The sequence below is a fragment of the Amblyomma mixtum genome, chromosome 8, assembly GCF_055824585.1.
Source record: "Amblyomma mixtum isolate Tamu chromosome 8, ASM5582458v1, whole genome shotgun sequence".
Lineage (NCBI taxonomy): Eukaryota > Metazoa > Arthropoda > Arachnida > Ixodida > Ixodidae > Amblyomma > Amblyomma mixtum.
The window spans coordinates 15,697,276-15,714,893 of NC_143019.1; the positions used below are offsets into that span (position 1 = coordinate 15,697,276).

Below are 17,618 nucleotides of genomic sequence, written 5' to 3' on the forward strand. Positions count from 1 at the left end.
GCGTAAGGCTAAATGGAGGAAGACGATCCTCATGTCACGTGACTTTTAATGACGTCATTCCAAAATGGCGTTTGTTTAGGTACATTTCTGGGTACTTTTTGTTGCAAAATTAGGTAAAAATGGCGTCGCAAAATTTTGAAACGTCCCTAGCCATAGTTCCTAGGTCGCTGGCGTCTCCACGGTTGCCACGGTGACCATCGCTGTCATCGCCAACGCCACGGTGGTTTGTTTGTTGACATGGCTGCGATGGCTGTTTACCGCGCGGTGCATTGACGTGTGGAGTAAGTGCTGCCGTGAAAGTCATCAACAAAGGTTGGTGCAATGGCGAGTAATATTGACCGCGCTAACGTCCGGACTTGTACCCCAGTGCCCTAGTGTTGTCTTTATTATGGAAGTTTGCAGTGCGACCCAGCCGTGGTATGATATCGGAAGCCCCTAGAGACGTTTTGCAAGGCGGTGCTTGACTGAATTTGAGGTCACTTCAGTTCTCTTCGGCACCTTTCGGTATTGTATCTCATGTTTGAACATTGCCTCCTCTAGAAGGAGGCAATGGTTTGAAGCATTGGATGAGTGTCGAAAATTATGTTTCCTTGTGTTGCGCGTAACTGATTCTGACCTGTACGTACTGATAGGATGAGCTCGTATGCATAAAAATGGTGGATACTGCGAGCCATTTGGCAGTTGCGGTACATATAAACTATGTTCCTGGAGTCCTGCATGTGTGCCCACCGGCGACAAGCTATGCTAAAAAAAAGAAATTTAAATGCGGAAGGAAGGCGGACTGGACGTACACGCTAGCCATTGAAAGGACAACACATCTTCCATCTTAATGTTTAATATGCCTGCAGTGTCTACCCACAAACTAGCCAAGCTGTAATGGATTACTTCGCGTTGACACCCATGTTGCGCAAAGCACGCGGTAGGCCACAGCTGCTTTGTACGACGCCGTAGCGTTGCTCACGACGCATCGTGCCACATTAACTATGGTACGCCGCTTTCTTCGCTGATAGGCGTTTAGCAAATGTCGTAGTATGGTCACACCACCGAACCTTTGAATATCTGGAAAGCTGCTTTTCTTTTATCTAATTGGTGAAGTGTTTTTATACTCATCAAGTAGAACGTGTGCTTCTTGGTGTATTTCTTTTAACGTTCAGCATTGGAATAAAGCCAGACAAGGCCGAAACTTGTTTTGCTTGCTCTGTCATTTCTGTAATGGTTTGTGATGAAGTGGGAAGCTTGACTTAGGCTTTCAGCATCCGCGTAGCCAGTGCGGCCCTTGGGTTTGTTTGGGAACGATGTTGGGTTATTGCAGGGTAAGTAAAACACAACACAGAGAGAAACGTAAACACTCCGGATGATCAGTTTCTTGCACTTTCTGTGTGTTACATTTTCTGAGCTTCAATTTCTAGACGCCATGAATGCATTCCAAATTTCACAGCTGTTTTTTCTGCTGCAGCAGTTAGTAAAAACATTGACTGATAGGCAAGTTGGTATGACATAATAAGGCAAAAACAGCAGACCTGCATAAGGAAGATGCTGTGTCTTGTCTCATCTTCCTTGATCCTTGTGCAGGTGCAGTGTTTTAGCCTTATTAGTAAAAGTATGTTGTACAGGGACGTTGGATGCCATGCATGCCGTAATGCGCTGCGTTAACTTTGTGCTGGCATTTGTAGCTAGAAGGGTTTCTTTTTGACATTAGCATTGTATAAGTGAATATAATTTGTGCGCATACATGAATAGCATGCTGGCTTGGCCTTATGTAGGCGACTGCATCATTACGAAGTGTATGAGGTGTCACATTAATTGCACGCCTGCTTTTACTGCACGTTGCCAGTTTTGAGGGGAACATCTGTTTTGTGTGGAGTCAGCAGTGACTAGGCAAGCGACCTTTAAATGCAAATAAGCTTGCTCCATAGATGGCAGCTCTGTGGGGCAATGGACACACACAAAAAAAAAAGAGTAGCCATGACCTTTCAATATAAAGTGAAGAAGCAGCATAAACCAAACATCAACACGCCATGCATGTGACATGCTTCTCTGCATACAGTGAAGAGCTTAAAAATGCATGAAATGTAAACATGGCTTGTCTGCTTATATTTGGTTGTTCCTTTTAGAGGGAAGCATTTTGACAAATTTTTCTCTGGTTTATGGCAAACAACGTCTAAAGGAGTGTGGGATTTCAGTAAGGAAACATTTACAGTTGGCCACATAAGTTTGAAGTATTCAAATTAGAAGGTCTGAAAAAGCTCTGTGCCTTTTCTTTCTAGCTGCATTCTAATTTTCATTCTTCGCTTGCCATGCTGCTGAATGGGTGGGTCTGCTGGTTCCTGAATTACTGTTTTTGTAATGTGCACAGTCAGAACATGTGTATATCACGAGTATGAGGCAACATATTTAAAAGCACAATGTGAAAAGAGCTTGTGGATGCATTTTTGAAGGTTGGCAGCTCAGTTCGCTGATATGTATAGGTAATTTTTATATTGTCAAGGCCCAGTAGGTATTAAAGGAGTAGAGACAACAAAATTTTAGTTGTTTCTTTCGGTTAGAATGATGCGCAGTACAGCTGCATGGATTGCGACGACAAGAGGCGATATATTTATAATTGCATTTTTTCTCTCGCACTGCTTTAGCTTAAACAACCGAAAGACGACTGTGATGTCAGGAATGTGTTCAGGTCATGTGAGGCATACAAAGACAGCAGTATTGTTGCAGCTTTGTTCATTGTTATTTGCATCAACTCGTACACAAACCTGTCTAAGAGTTGGAGTCACATAAAGTGAACAGGCAGCGATTATATCTCTTTTTGCATGCCTCATGTGACCTGAACATGTATCTGACTTCAGAGCAGTCATTCGGCTGTTAAAAACCGAAACCAGATGACACGAGAAAAAAAAATTAAATTGTAAATTATTTAGCTGACAAAGTTAAAATCCTTGTGTACAGCATTGCCTAGTGCATCACTGTAAAGAGAAATGTGTATCCAAAAATTTGGTTTCTCTACTCCATTAAATATGTGGCCCATGACATGTTTGTGGCAGACCTTTGAGTTCATCATTCTTTTATGAGAGTTGTGAAACTGGCTCACTAGAGTGTAGCATATCAGGAGTCAGAGTGTTACTGGAGTACTCTGACCTCATGGTGATTAAAATAGAAGAAAACTAGTTGAGTCCACAAAGAATGAGGTGCTCCTTTCAGAAGCAGAGCTGCTGTGAAGAATGTTGTATGAAAAGACAACCATCAGCTCTTTGCTACATTTCAGTTTATTATTTTCTTGAAGACCTAGTAATGGGTATTACAGAAATGATAAGAGGTACGTTACAGAAATAATTGGTACCTGCATATTAGCACGACAAGGGGTGACTAATAAAATTTTTGTAGGGGTCTATAGAATTTTGTCTCCATCGAAATGCGACCGCCACAGCCGGGATCGAACCCACGTCTTTCGGGTCAGCAGCCAAGCACCATAACCTCTGAGGCACCGCGGCGGCCAGTGATTTTCTATTACTGGCCCTCGGTACGGTGGGTTCACGGTTTTGCGGTAGAAATGTTATTGGTGTATGCCTGTTGTGTGTATATTGGCTGAATATTTTTGTTCAAAGTAGTGCAAAATTTGTGAGTTCTTTTTTCTCTTAGAATCCACAATTCATACTGTGGCAGCTGTTACACTTCTATGACACGTTGATAAAACTAGCCAAAAATTATAAGCTTAAGCGTGTAGCAAACCAAGAAGGGCATGGGACTATTATAGTAATTTAGATGGAGTGGGGAAGTTGTCTATCGTTAATTTTTAGATTGCAGATATAGTAAAAGTAGACGATACCTAGGCAACATGTAAGACATAAAGCAGAGACCTGGACTTTTGGTTGCTTATAATGTGGTCAGCCGTTGCCCCGCTGCAATGGCTGAGTGGTTCCCGCTGCTGTTCCCAAGGACGGGTTCGATCCCAGTTGCGGCAGCTGCCTATCAGTGGAGGCGAAATGCTAGGCGCCTGTGTACTGAGTGACATCAGTGCTCGATAAAGAGCCCCATGTGGTCAAAATTAATCCGTAGCGCTGCACTATGGCGTTCCTCATAACCCATGTTGCCTTCGGACATTAAACCCCATATTCTATACCATACCATAACTTTGACGTGTTCTGTGTGCTTGACCATTTAAGCTGCAGTAATTGCTGAGCATTTGTTAAGTTTTCATGAGTATTTTTATGTGCAAATGCACAATGTGTGACGGGGTGCATATCGATAATTACGTATGCATGGCACTCATGCTAAGACTGGCGTGCATGTGAATATTTGTGTCCATCGTGTAAATAAACGGAAGTTGCATAAATAGTGAACTAAATGTAGTGTCAAAATGTCTGTGAAGAAAAAATTCTCATGTTTGCATGTGCTGTTGAGTCATTTTGATTGTAATGGCAAGCGTGGTTACGTTCAAGATTGCAGCAATATCTCGGCACATTATGACTTTGAATGGTAAAATTTTGTCTGTCTTGCATCCGTTGCAGTTTCAAGTAAGGTGGACGCACACAGTTTCAGCATTGCTGCCAACATGATTTGTGTGAATGGCTTTATTGTACACTGTTGGGAGTAAGGCTTCTAGTCCATCTGAAGTGCTCTGATGAAAAATACCTTTTATAATGGTACTTGTGGTTCTTTCATGTCATTAAAACTAAACTCAAATAATAAATAATGTGAGTTTGAGCTGCATAAGTGAAGTTATGTGACCGCTTTGTTCATGACAGTACATTTGGTTCGGTTCAATCCGCTACAATGATAGAAGACCATTCTGCTTTGAAACAGCAAATTGACATGCATTCAAGCTTGGGATGAGCAACAAGAGAGAAAGCGTGCATATTGCTGACGATGCAATGTTGACCCTTAAGTGCCCCTGTTACGTTTTCAGTTTTCTTGCCTTAATTTTCTTATGGTCGCACTGGTATAGAAAACTGCCAAAAAATAGTCGCACGTCCTAGCTTTAGTCAGAACTAGAGATGTAAAATTTCAAGAAATTTTGAACGGCATGAAAAAAACCATTCTTTTCAGGGTTTTTTTCATGAAAAATTGGAAATTTTGAAAAACGTGTTAAAAACAGATTTATTTGCAACAGCACAACGATCAATAATAATGCTCCGAAGTTCAGTCGAATATGCTGTTATAAATGCCATATTCTGAAACGAACTTCTTGTTCTATTGCACCGAAAAGATAAATAATTATTTGCACTCCAGGCGAATATGGAGATATAAATATCGTATTTGTGGAACGAACTTCTTGTTCCATTGCACCGACAAAGGGAACATGAAAACTGATCTATAAGACACTCCATATCGAATTCAGAGTCACTGCCGCTGGATGCGGCACTACGCGAAGCAGCGTGGATTGAAGTTGTGTCCACAGCTAGGTTCGACTGCACATACACGAGCTTTCGAACGCGGTCTCCTGAAAGCCTGTTGCGAATCCTTGTATGGACGTTTCCGAAACGTGACCAGTTTCGTTCGCAGCTGGCGGATGATGGTGGTATCTGCAGCAGTGGGCAAGCCAGAGGAGTTAGCGGCTGGTTGGTGCAAAGGCCTTGCCACCAGGTAGATGGGGCCACGTGCTTCGCTGAGCCCCAGACCCCTGTACTGGATCAAATTCCTGCGGATGTCCTGTACTCTGCTACGTTGGAAATCAAGAAGCTAGGCTTGTATTTGGCTGGAACGGCTTACGTGCACAGCAGCCTATGCTATTTATGCCGTGTGTGTCGCGCTGTAGAATTTGCAGTCATTTTGTTCTACTTCAGCCGTGAGTTCAAGCATTAGTGTTTTTAAGTCAAGCCTGGATCTTATGTGTCACCTGGCCTCCAACCCGCGTACTCGCAGCACGAACGTTTTAAAAGCTCTACCTGGCACCGGCGATGACGACTGCTCTCCAATCGTTCAACGATGCAAACTGTTATGGTTTTCAAAGCAAAAACAAAAACCTAAACTGAAAGCAAGAAATCATAGAACCTTAAAATTGCATTGTGAAATTTACGATGTTTTTTTCCATTTTTTTTCGTCTGAAAAAAACGAAAAAAAAACGGTTTTTTTTCCAAAATTGCAGTGTTTTTTCAGGCCTTCACATCTCTAGTCAAAACCAAGGAGAAGAAAACATGCATATTTATATTTTTGTTTTATTTTTATGAATCAATTTTATTGGCGTTTCCTTTGAATGAGTGTGTTGATTTTCGTCAACTGCATAAACGACTTTCTTATTTATGTTGCAATTTTTAACGTCTAATGCTTTTTTTTAACGTCTAATGCTTTTTTTTTTCTAGTTTATTGCTGGTTTCGGCTATTTGTATTTACTTTTCTTTGAGGGAACGCGCGATGATGATGATGCTAGCGCTCTTACAGCGCCCCCTACAGTCAGTTAGCAAAGAAGGCAAAGAAGAAAAAAACAACATGGCGGTTGTTTACGTACGTTCGAATCGCGGTCCGCGGCTGTTGCAAGTGAAGTATTCGTCGGTGTCTCGTCTTTGTGGCGTGTGTAGTTCTTTAAATTTGCCCCTTTTTTGTTTGTGACCAGTAGACCGCCTATGGAATGCGTGTTTACCTCCCATGCGTCCCTAAAGGTGAGTGAGCAGGACGCAAGCCCGCGCCGTCCAGTACTGGCGTCCCTGATCTGGGTGTTTCCAGCTCATTCTGGAAAATATCTGTGCATATAACTCTTGTTATAATCATCACGATGCAGTGCGTGGGCTGTGATATGTAGTCACATTGACTTTCTCGTGATGCAAGGGTTGGAGAACATTGCAGCATGTCGTTTCCAGCCCACCTTCGATCCTTCAAGACACTGATCTGGACACCGAATAGTGACAGTACCAGTTGACGACTGTTGTGGGTGCGAGGTGGCGTAGATCTGCTAGATCACAGAGAGAAGCAATTGCCGGCAGAATAATCGCAAGACTAACCCACCTGTGGCTCGCAACCACCTCAGTGGACTGAAAAATGCTCGGGACAGAGCGAAGCAATAAAGCTGCACGGTGCGAACGCGATAGATACGTTGCTTACGTCTCATGTAGTACCTATCTGAATTAAATGTTCTGGAATGCACTGGCAGTGTGTACTTCTGCTCTTGGGGCCGAGTCGTCCTTCATGGCGCAGAAAGAGTGCTCTGAACGCATGTGCATACGCTGGGCGGCGCACCTTAAAAATAAAATTGTTTCCATGTTCACTGCATGTTTTCAAAAGCACATGAGTTCTAAGGTAATCCTCTGAGTTCTCGTTCTGCTGGTATAGTCATATTTGGTTTTTGCAATCAATGACTCTGTGCCCACATACTGTCAAAAAGCAAGATTTGTCAGATCTTTCTCAGCCAGAGATGATGTGCTGGCATGCATAAATTGATATATAGCATCGTAATAGTGTGACACTGAACACTTTATTAAGATGTAATAGCAAGTAATTTCGATGTTTGTGTAAGCCAGTGTATTTGCCTTCATTGAAAAAGATATTCAAGAAAGTGTTTTGGTGTTCGTATGAGGCGGGACAGAACTTGTCTATACAAAGTATGTGATAGCCAAGTGCTCAGGGCCAAATGTCACCTATCACTGCCTCTCGCTGGGGCAGGTGGCTCTCTGGAATTCTTTACTTCAGCATACTGCAAAACTAAAATATGTGAAGAGCTGTGCTCAAATTTTGCTTTACCGACTGTAGTTATTGGCTGTTGATTTTTTTTTTTTTGCACGTGGTTTACTGCTGATACAATAACACACATGGCTCAGTCTGTGCATTGTACTGCGTGCTACTTACTGCATGCAATGTGCAATGCTTCAAAAGCAAAGGTTCGGGCAAGTTGTTTGTTCTAGTTAAGGTTGGTCGCCGAACAGAAAGGGACGACACGGGAACCAGACACACAGCACCGACTGTCGAGATTTCTGTCAGTGCTGTGTGTCCGGTTCTCATGTTCATGCTGTCTTTATTTCTTTGCAATGTGACCAACCTTAGCTTCAAAAGCAGTCTTCGCACTATGTATAGGGAGGGTGCACAGAGAGGGCCTGGTAATAAGCGTTTTCATTTCGTGCTCATGTCTGTGTACAGCACCTGGTGCTAACTGCTCGCTATACTGCACATTTCAATTTAGGTGCCAAATATACTTCCTTGTGATGCAGTGTGTGCACACCAGGGAATGATCTCGCATGTTGCATGGTACAGCGAGTACTCTTTTCCTTAACATGTAACAAACTGTAGCTGTCTTTCAAAAATATCATTTTAGTGCATCAGCATCAGAACCCCCCATGTTGGAATAATCCGTCGGTCTGAAGCCTCAGGTGACAGAGTGGAGGGAGTGAAATCCACCTTCACGAAATTGCAGGGAAGAGGGAAGAAGAGAGGGCGGGAGGGGGCGGTTGGCAAGCGGTTGCAAATCTGAGTCGAAGGGTGGAGAGAGTGGATGTGTCACTGATGGATGGGATTTCATCGGGTGAGTGGAGTGGGGGTGTCACGTAGTGATTGATGGTACCCATTCGTACAGTCTGACCCTGTCAGCGGCTGCTTGGTCCGGCAGGAACATAATGCTAACTTTGGCTTATGGGGTTTAACGTCCCAAAGCGACTCGGGCTATGAGGGGCGCCACAGTGGAGGGATCCAGTAATTTCGACCAACAGTGGCCCTTAACGTGCTCCGACATCGCACAGCATCTGGGCCTGTAGTGTGTCACCATCGGAATACAACTGCCGCAGGCGGGGTCATACCAGCGTCTAATGGAATTTGTTTAATTTTGTCGTTACACTCACAGTAAGATTAGTCTTTCCCAAGTACAAGTTGTATTTAATGTCAGAGTCCAAGGAAGGGCAGCTTTCCAAAGCCACAGCTGGGCTTGTACAGCGTAATTAAGCAGCATTAACATCCTTTAGAATCAATTAACGTGTTTGTACTATGATTACACAATGGACACAGTATTTATCAAGGCAAACAATGGCAGCGTATATATGCCTGCAAATGTTTAAATCAAGAATAGTATCTGCTAGCTTATTAAAAATATATCATTTATAAAATGACCGTCCAACTTCTCAGAAGTACCAAATCTGTGGAGAAATACAAATTGCAGATTGCCAATATGCCTAGGAAAATACATTTTGACTGTCAAAAAAGGATTAGGAGCACTTTATTATTAACTACGCGAGGATTGTGGAAAGATGGGTCGGGTCACACCCAATAGTGCAAAACATGAACCCTTGGAAAAGATGCGAAGTTGTGGCGCCTATGCACTCATATGCTGTGCATAATGGGCTGCCTTGCATTACCATAACCTGTCCAGGTAGACTGCCACAAGTCAATAAAAATCTCCGATATATACAACCGCAGTTTTCAGTTAGGTAGACATTTTATTTGTGACATTCTTAATCTAGCTGGCAGGCTATCACCAGCCCGAGGTGAATGTGACGTGCAGGATGAAACGGGTGCCATATGTGGATACTGGAGTAAATGTGATGTGATGAGCCTTGGGAGCATTCCTCTTCACATGGCGCCAGGCAGTCTTGCGGCCACATAATACAGCTGACAGTGCTTCATTCTGTAACCTGTAATACCGCAGTTACTTGCATCATGGATGCAGTTTCTTGTGGGAAAAAATTAGAATGGTAAGTTTGGTGCATTTATTACATGGTGTAAAACATGGTGTAGTCAGTTGAACTTTCCCCAGATTTTGATGATTGATGTAGGGAAAGCATTTATTATGCAAATGCATCCATTATTTAAGTAAATATGGTGTACAAAAACCTGGAATGGAAACAGAAATCAGCATCTGCAGGATTGAAACAAATTCCTAACAACTTTGGCGCAGCACCATACCCATGACTGCCAAGCCACATTTTAGCCCCTAGCCTTTCACTCTACACTGTCCTTAATCTGTTCATTCCCAATGGGCCAGACATGAGGCCGTATGGCACTCGGGTATCCGTATCTGCCTATATGGACATGCCACGTTGTCTACACAGCTTTTTAAACACTTGTAGCAACAGTGTCAGTTTTCTCAGAAGCATGAAACTTTGTTACGATTAGTTTTATGACACACCCAGCACATTAACAGGCATTCTAGCCAAATTATAATTTCGTTGCAGTTGGGCTTTGAAGCATTTTTCATTAATGAGTAAAAAGGAAATGACATTAACTGGGCACTATATGTTTCATCTAAGCTGCCTTCTCGACAAATAGGGGCATTTTAGAATTTCTAGGCAACAAAGTTGGCACAGTGTTCCCATCACACAACAGAAGGCTCATTGCTTGGAAGGCTGGTGGAGAGACACTGTGTAAGAGCCAAGCAAGTTCATTTATGAAGTGCTTTATCATGTGAGGGAAGGCTATTCACGGCTGTTTCTACCATGGCAATATAAGTTCGTGTCACAAATTGCACCAGCAATGTTCTGAAAAATGAGTAATACTGTTTTTCTGTTGCAGCAGTATTCTCTTTGCAAAATAAGATGAACAGTAGTTTTGCGCTGCAGCTTTCAGTGTGCAAGATGACAGCTACGGCTTAGCCTTTTGTCAAGAATACTTTTTCTCATATGCATTGCAGAACTGTAGAACCACATATTGTCAACTGTCCTAAAAGGCAAGGTGTGTTGCTGGGCGAGTTGGTTGGGGTACATCTTGAGAAAAACAGCACTTGCAGACAAAGGAAACGAGAAGGACACACAACTGCGCTGTTTTTTTTTTTGTGTCCTTCTTGTTCTGATCCTTTGTCTGCAAGCGCTGTTTTTCTCAAGATGTCCTAAAAGGGCGGTGCACTGTGACAGCACGACGCAACAAAGAGGAATGCAGCATGGAGCGACACTTCATACTAATTTTATTGAAGAGCGCATGCCTCTATGAGTGCATCACATGCAGACAAAATGAAATCAAGCAGGGATGACGAAGAAATAAAATTATAGTGAATGCAAGGCAGGTATGAACAAGAAAATGAGTGCACTAATTTCCCAAAGATGAAAAATGTTTGCCAATTGTCAGAAGTTCTCTGTTGAGCAGTGCCAGAGAGGGCGTACTCACACAAGCAGATTCTGAGTAGGGAATGAGGGGCCTGAAATATCTCAATTTCTTAATTGTCGGGTTTAACATTCGGGAGCGGCACATGGGCTATGAGGGACACCATAATGGAGGTCTCTGGATTAATTTACACCACCTGGGGGCCTTTAATGCACGCTGACTTTGCACAGCACATGGCCATCTTTGTATTTTGCCTCCACTGAAATGTGGCCGCTATGGCTGGATCAAACCCACAGCCTTCGTGTAAGCAGTCTAAGAACGCCAGAGCCACTGAGGCGCCGTGGCGGGATGAGTTCTCCATTCCTAGGAGGAAAGTTTCGGGAAAAAGGAATGACTAGAAAAGAAATACCAGAGGCCTGTAGTGCACCCTCAATGGTGCTGCTTGATATGGGATATGATGGCGCACCTTTCTCATGACCATGTGGGCTTCAAGAAAATTAGCAAATGACACTCCTCTTCCCTGCTGTGTCTTGAGCTTGCTATGCTAAAGCACTTTGTCAGAATAGCCCGCCAACTAGCTCATAACATAATCCTAATCCCTCACCTGAAATCTGCCATCTTCAGCTGGCAGGGCCTACAAATGCCAGCACAGTCAAATGCTACTTTCTGGCTGCTCTGCATCTGGCACGAGTGTAGCTCCATTATAGCAACAGCATGCATGTGCTTGCACATGTGCACATGCGTTGCATGGTCAACACGTACTTGTGTACACGTTGTGGCAAGCCTCGCACTGCTCACAATGAATCTCACAGCCACTGCACGATTTGCTAGTTCTTTCCACTGTGTGCTTGAAGTTCACCAAACTTTGTGACTTTACATGCCACTGGCCATCTCCCACTCTCTCAGTACTGGACTTAGAAAGCTCAATCCCCACTTTATGCTTCCTAAATAGGGCAGATTTGCGGTGGTCTGCTCCTCCTTTGACACCTGTTGTAAAGTTTTTCGGATGTGAAATTGAAGAGTACTTTGATTAATGTATCCAATCACCCATTTACCTTGCCACCAAAGTGAGAGTACTTCAGTGCCTTGTGCATTGACTCCAAGTGATTATTTGTTGTTAATCCAATGTACTGCCGATAGCAGTAAGCCCACTGACATGCCCTCTTTGCGTATGTTTTCTCAAAATTTCTGACAAAGCCAAAGGCAATTAAGCTGATGCTCTTTGGAGTGGATACCAAGAAGTGCAGGGAGCAACTGTTGAGAGTCAGTCTCATCTGTCCACTTCATCAGAGTGTGCAGCATGTCCCTTGTTGTACTCCTGCAGTCCTTGTTTGCGACTGTATTCAGGTGCGTGCTCCAGTTGTGTAGCACCTGCCAGCTGCAAAGCAGTCGACTCCTCAAGGGACCCATCACCTGCTCCCATGCACTGCCATAAACAGGGGCATCATCAGACATAAATGCCTGACACTGTATTGTGTTTTTTTTCTTTGATGGCCTCGCAAAACCTCACCACAGTGCCCGTGTTCACCCTTTTTGAAATCAAGTAGGCACACGGGATACCAAAGGCATCTTGAGAAATTGTGAGCAGGGTTGTCAGTTGGAGTTAGTACTTATTTATGCCATGGGTGGAGTCAGTGCACAGTTTCGCTGCCCCCAATTCATAAAGGAGCTCTCGTTGTGGGAACGTCATTAATGCTAGCTCAAAGTCACCATCATGACTGTTGGGGTCACCCTTCTTCCTGTAATACAACAGTGGCGACGACTCATTTTTTGCCCTCATTTCTTCGACCCATAATTCAACACTCTTAAAATCGTCTGGATCTCTCTGCTCTGTTTTTCCAATCCTAAACTTATCTGCAATGTTACGAAGGTCCTTAGTGGTCACAAGTTGCATCCGTGGGCTTGATCCACTTGTACCTGCTCGGATGTTTGTGCACAATGGTTTTTTCTGGCATTCCTTCTGCTAACCGGCCTGAAAATGGTACAGAAAAAAACTGTTAACATCTCTGGTTCATCTGCCTACAGCCATGTAATAAAGTGACAAATACTTCTGGTCGGATTCCTTCGTCTTCCACTTTGTTCCTTTTCACAGGTGACACACAGTTCATCTTACTTTCATTTCACTTTTGTGGCACTGCAAAGCACACAACAAAATGGTTGTTTCAAAGCCAGATGGACTTTATTTTTATGAGCTTGAGTGTTTAAACTTGCATACTGCAATGCAAAACAGGGAAGTTATATACAGCGTGTTATAAATGCAGAATATAACAGCACTGAAAATGTGGACAAGAAAAGAGTAAGGACATGTGCTTCTCATCCTGTCCCATTTCATTCTGCATATTCAAAAAATGCACCGATTCGCCTGACAGCAACCTTTAAAGGAGTAGAGACACCAAATTTTTGAACGCGAACTTTGTTTCTTTGGACTTGTGCAAAAGACAATAGTGTGCACGAGTCACAATGTAGAATTCACTTACGCCAGGTGAATAATTTCTAAGTGAATATTTTTCTCATGCTGTTTCAGTTTCAACACCTGAATGACTGCTGCTAAGTCAGAGACAATTGGAGGGCATGCCAGTCATACATAAACTGAAATATAAATGCTGCTTGTTCATTTTTTTTTTTTGCGATTTCAACTCTTGTGCAGGCTTGTGTTTTATGTTAGTGGTTTTTGAGGAAAGGAAATGGTGCAGTAACTGCCTCAACCATGCCATGAAGGAAAGGAGTGAAAGAAGCAAGAGAGAAAGGTGCTGTAGTGGAGGGCTCCGTAATAATTTCGACCGCCTGGGGATCTTTGGGCACTGCACAGCACGTGGGCACCTCTTGCCTCCATCGAAACTCAGCTGCCGCAACCGGGTTCTAACCCGGGTACTCCAGCTTAGTAGCTGAACACTCAAACCACAGCCGTTCCTGCGAGCGTTACTGATGAAGTGCCAAAACAGCCAAATAATTCTAATTAATGAAAGTTCACTGCAGACGATCTGTCTTATGAGAAAAAACATGGCCCTTATACAACCATTAGACTGGTGGCGTTGCTTTGATCAGCAACAAAATGCCTACGCTTTTGACAGGCAGCCAAAAAAAGAGGCTAGCATCGAGTGCAACTGTCAGTCATTCAAGACACGTTTCATAGAGCTCAAGCCGACTTCTTACGGATAAAGTTCAACGTCAGCCGATTGAGCGACAGACCTAGGATAGTCAATGAAACCAGCAGAAAAACAAAAGAACAGACATTGGAGTAGTTCAGTGCTAGACGACATTCCTAATTATGTTCAGTTCGAAAGACTGGACCCCTTCCACAAAGCATCTCTAAACTAAACGGCATGAAGTTCGTACAGACTGTGCTGTGCATGCAATGTGCCGTGGATCAATTGTTTTTCACCCTTCGATGCGACCAAGTAGGCTCAAGTGAATTGCACTACAGTCAGATACAACTCGAGAACGAAGTGGCAGATGGCCCTTAAAGAAGACCCCCCCAGTCAATGGCGTCAGCTGATTTTCATCAGTTAACCCAATTAAAGCCATAACTAATCCCCTTTCATCTGCCACCCTCCTGCAGTGCTACCCCCTAGGATTAACCATGACATCATGAGAATCGGTCGACGCCATTGGATGGCAGGCTTCCTTTGAGGGGCATTGGCCACTGGGTTCTTAAGCTGTGCCTTACTATAACTTCTTCCGCCCCCTCGTTTTGTGGGACATGCCTTCTCCCACTTTACAATAGGCATTTTCGTGTTGTCCCACCTCTTTTGTGCCATAGATGCATCGCAGAAGAATAAAAATCATTGAAATGATCACTCGAGTTAATGAGCAATATCTTCCCCCTAAAATACATTTCTATTGCACTTTCGTCTCCCATTTATGAAAGGTTGGTGGAGTGTAGCTTCTAAATGTTTTCACATTCCGGTACAGTCAACACAGCATGCACAAATGCTTTGTACAAGAGGAGTGGCTAACCTGCAAGCCCTCTGGCATCATCCTGGGATAGCCTTTGGTGGCAGGCCTCATTGAAGTGTCCGTAGTGTTTCTTTTGAAACACTACATATACCTTGCCCTCTTTCTCCATGACCTCTAGAGTAGCAAAGCAGTGTTTGCTGATTTTGCAGCTTCCTTGCCACTTTTCCTGCCTTTGGCGCTGTTCTATAGGAAGCTCTTCGTACGAGCCGGAACGGTGGCAGTGCAGGTAGCGTTTAAAAACCCTTGGTGCACATTCCTTCTTTCCTGTAGAAGCTATAAAATGGCAGCAAGTTTTGCTTTCTTCTCCGTCTTTCCAGGCGCAAAATCCTGAAACAGAAAGATTGTAAACATAACTAAGCACTCCACATAGTATTAGTTAATTATTAGTGTGAAAGCACAATTCCGAACGGTAAACCCCGAGCAAGATCCTGCGATGTGTATGTGGGTTTGTGCCAAGAGCATAGCAACGGCGACATAGCAACCACAGCCTCACAGCAGCATTGCAACATAGTTATGACACGATGCCAACATATGATGTTAAGTCCATGACCACTCATGACTAAAAAAAAATTTTTTAAAATTGAGGCGTGAACAAAGGTGGGCTCCATTTTGATAAAAACGTGTACACAATGATAGCACATGAATAACGGCATAAGGCATCCTTAGAAAGTCAACAGTAAAGTAACAAGACAAGGCAATGTTCATGAAATTCTGCTTTTGCACGTTTATAAAATTTTGGCAAAACTTCTCTGTCAATTTTTTGTGTATCACACTACTTTCATTTTTTGAAAAGCAAGGCCAAATTAAAGTTTGTACTTTTTACATACACTAATGAAAAATGCATGTGCTATGGAGTGGGCACATATGCAGTACTCTCGCACTACTACTGGCGCTCTGCCTCTGCCAAGTGCGCATGACAATCACAGATTTAGCTTCAAATTTTTAGCCTTTTGCCTGCAGTGCAGAACTGCATTTCCCAGCTTTTTTATTGTTAAAAATTTATCAGTCATTCGCTTACTGTTTTTTCCTGCTATAGCGCATGGGGAACAATTTTTGGAGAAAATTATTAAGTTCAGGTTAAGTTATTACACGGACTGTAACATGGAAGTATTTCAATTTTACTACACCCTGCAAAAACTCATTCCTGCACAGCAACCTTTTACATGGCCCTGTCCTTTGACCACATATTCAGGTCAGCGCTGTTGACTTCTAAAGGCAGAACAATGCTGGGCATTCTTCCTATACACTTCTGCGTGTTGCGATTGCCATGGCTTCAGCGCTGCTAAGCCAGTGCATGCCGCGACAATGTTGTGTGTCCTGTCGAGACATTGCAGGTGCCTGCAACAAAGCATAAGCAAGGCCTGTAGCAGCGAGTCTGCTGCAAGGACCAGTTTTTTTCCTACAGTGGCCACTTTAAATATGAAAGAGAGTGCACTGCTTGTCACTTGCTTGTCAAGTGACAAGCAAGCTTGTCACAGCTTGTCAGGACACCAAAAAAAAATTCTGCAGACACACATAAGACTGCTTACCAGCGAGAATGCCAAAGCATTAAAGTGCACAGTCATGCTATGTTGCAGAATGACGAGTCATGAGTGCAAGGCATGACTACGCAACTTTGTACAAACTGCACACCTTATGTTACTAGTAAAGTGCTGAGTCATGCTACACTTCAGAATGATTAGGAGTCAAAACTATGACTACCTAAACTTTGTACAAACTATACACCTTACATTACAAATAAGTGCAAAATGACTATGACAAGTCATGGCTTTCAAAGGTTATAGTACTACGTTACGTTTCACATTTCACTCGAATGCCCGCAAAGGCTACCTCTGCAGATCTGTTGCACTAGACTAAGCCCATTGAAATCTTCATGGTTCCTTTAAAAAACGTGCATGTCATCGCTAAGTTTTTGTGCACAAAACCACGTGCAAGTTTCCCCGGGTGAGTGTAAGCCCGTAAATAAAAAAAAAGAACGCGCTTTGTGTTTACAAACTTAAAATGCGCGCACTCGAAAAGTCAATAAACTGCAACTTTTCAATCGGTAATCTAAGCGCGCGACTGCATCCCGCTTTGGCCCTTTATTGCTTTAATCACAGCGTGCGTGCATGCAGACTTCGTTTCTTACCTTTATTAGAGTCGAAGACTAGATTCTCCACCTCTTCCTCGAAGTCGTGGTGCCGTCGCAGGTCACGAAGGGCGACAAAATGCTTCGGACGTAAGTCGCACAAGAACGGCCGTGCCTTACTACATGTTGTTGTTGTGACTGGGAGAAGGATGCATGGGCCTGCCTACTGGCTGGTGCCGAGCCACCACCGCTGCCGCGTGCAGATAGAGGAGAGATCAGAGGAAAGAGAAAAAGAAAAGACGCGTCGCAGCAACAACCGCGTCCTTCCCCATGAATATCCTTGATGGGTGTTTTTAAATTACTAGTATTGAAGAACGCCTTGTCGCAAACCGCTGAAGCAAGGCCATCGCACGTGTCCGTCTCCATGCTCAAGGCAAAAAAAAATAAAAAAAAACAAGCGAGCAAGAAATGCACCTTGGGATACCTTGGGATATTGAGCAAGGATTTTCAAGAAGAGTTGAGATTTTCCCTGTCGGTTGAAGCGCAGTGTTCCCCAAAAGTCCCCACAGAGTGACGTAGAGTAGAGCAGTGACGTCTGTTCTCGGTTGGCCAATCGCAACGAGGATCACCTTCCTCTGAATACGCCCTCCGA

The 17,618-nt window shown here is 43.5% G+C and overlaps 2 long non-coding RNA genes across 5 annotated transcripts; one reads left to right on the plus strand and one right to left on the minus strand.

Annotated features, from left to right (window-relative positions):
- Positions 1–2: 2 nt before the first annotated feature.
- LOC149331457 (uncharacterized) lies at positions 3–13,000 on the plus strand. Its single transcript, XR_016285060.1, has 2 exons — positions 3–312; positions 5,497–13,000. It is a non-coding gene; the product is annotated as an uncharacterized LOC149331457 (long non-coding RNA).
- Positions 9,325–17,601, minus strand: LOC149331458 (uncharacterized). Of its 4 annotated transcripts, none has more exons than XR_016285058.1 (4): positions 17,027–17,601; positions 14,899–15,225; positions 12,990–13,075; positions 9,325–12,913 (listed from the first exon to the last, which is right to left on the minus strand). It is a non-coding gene; the product is annotated as an uncharacterized LOC149331458 (long non-coding RNA). The 4 variants fall into 4 exon arrangements; XR_016285057.1 differs by having other exon boundaries at positions 9,325–9,539; positions 9,622–13,075; positions 17,027–17,586; XR_016285056.1 differs by having other exon boundaries at positions 9,325–13,075; positions 17,027–17,597.
- Positions 17,602–17,618: the final 17 nt, after the last annotated feature.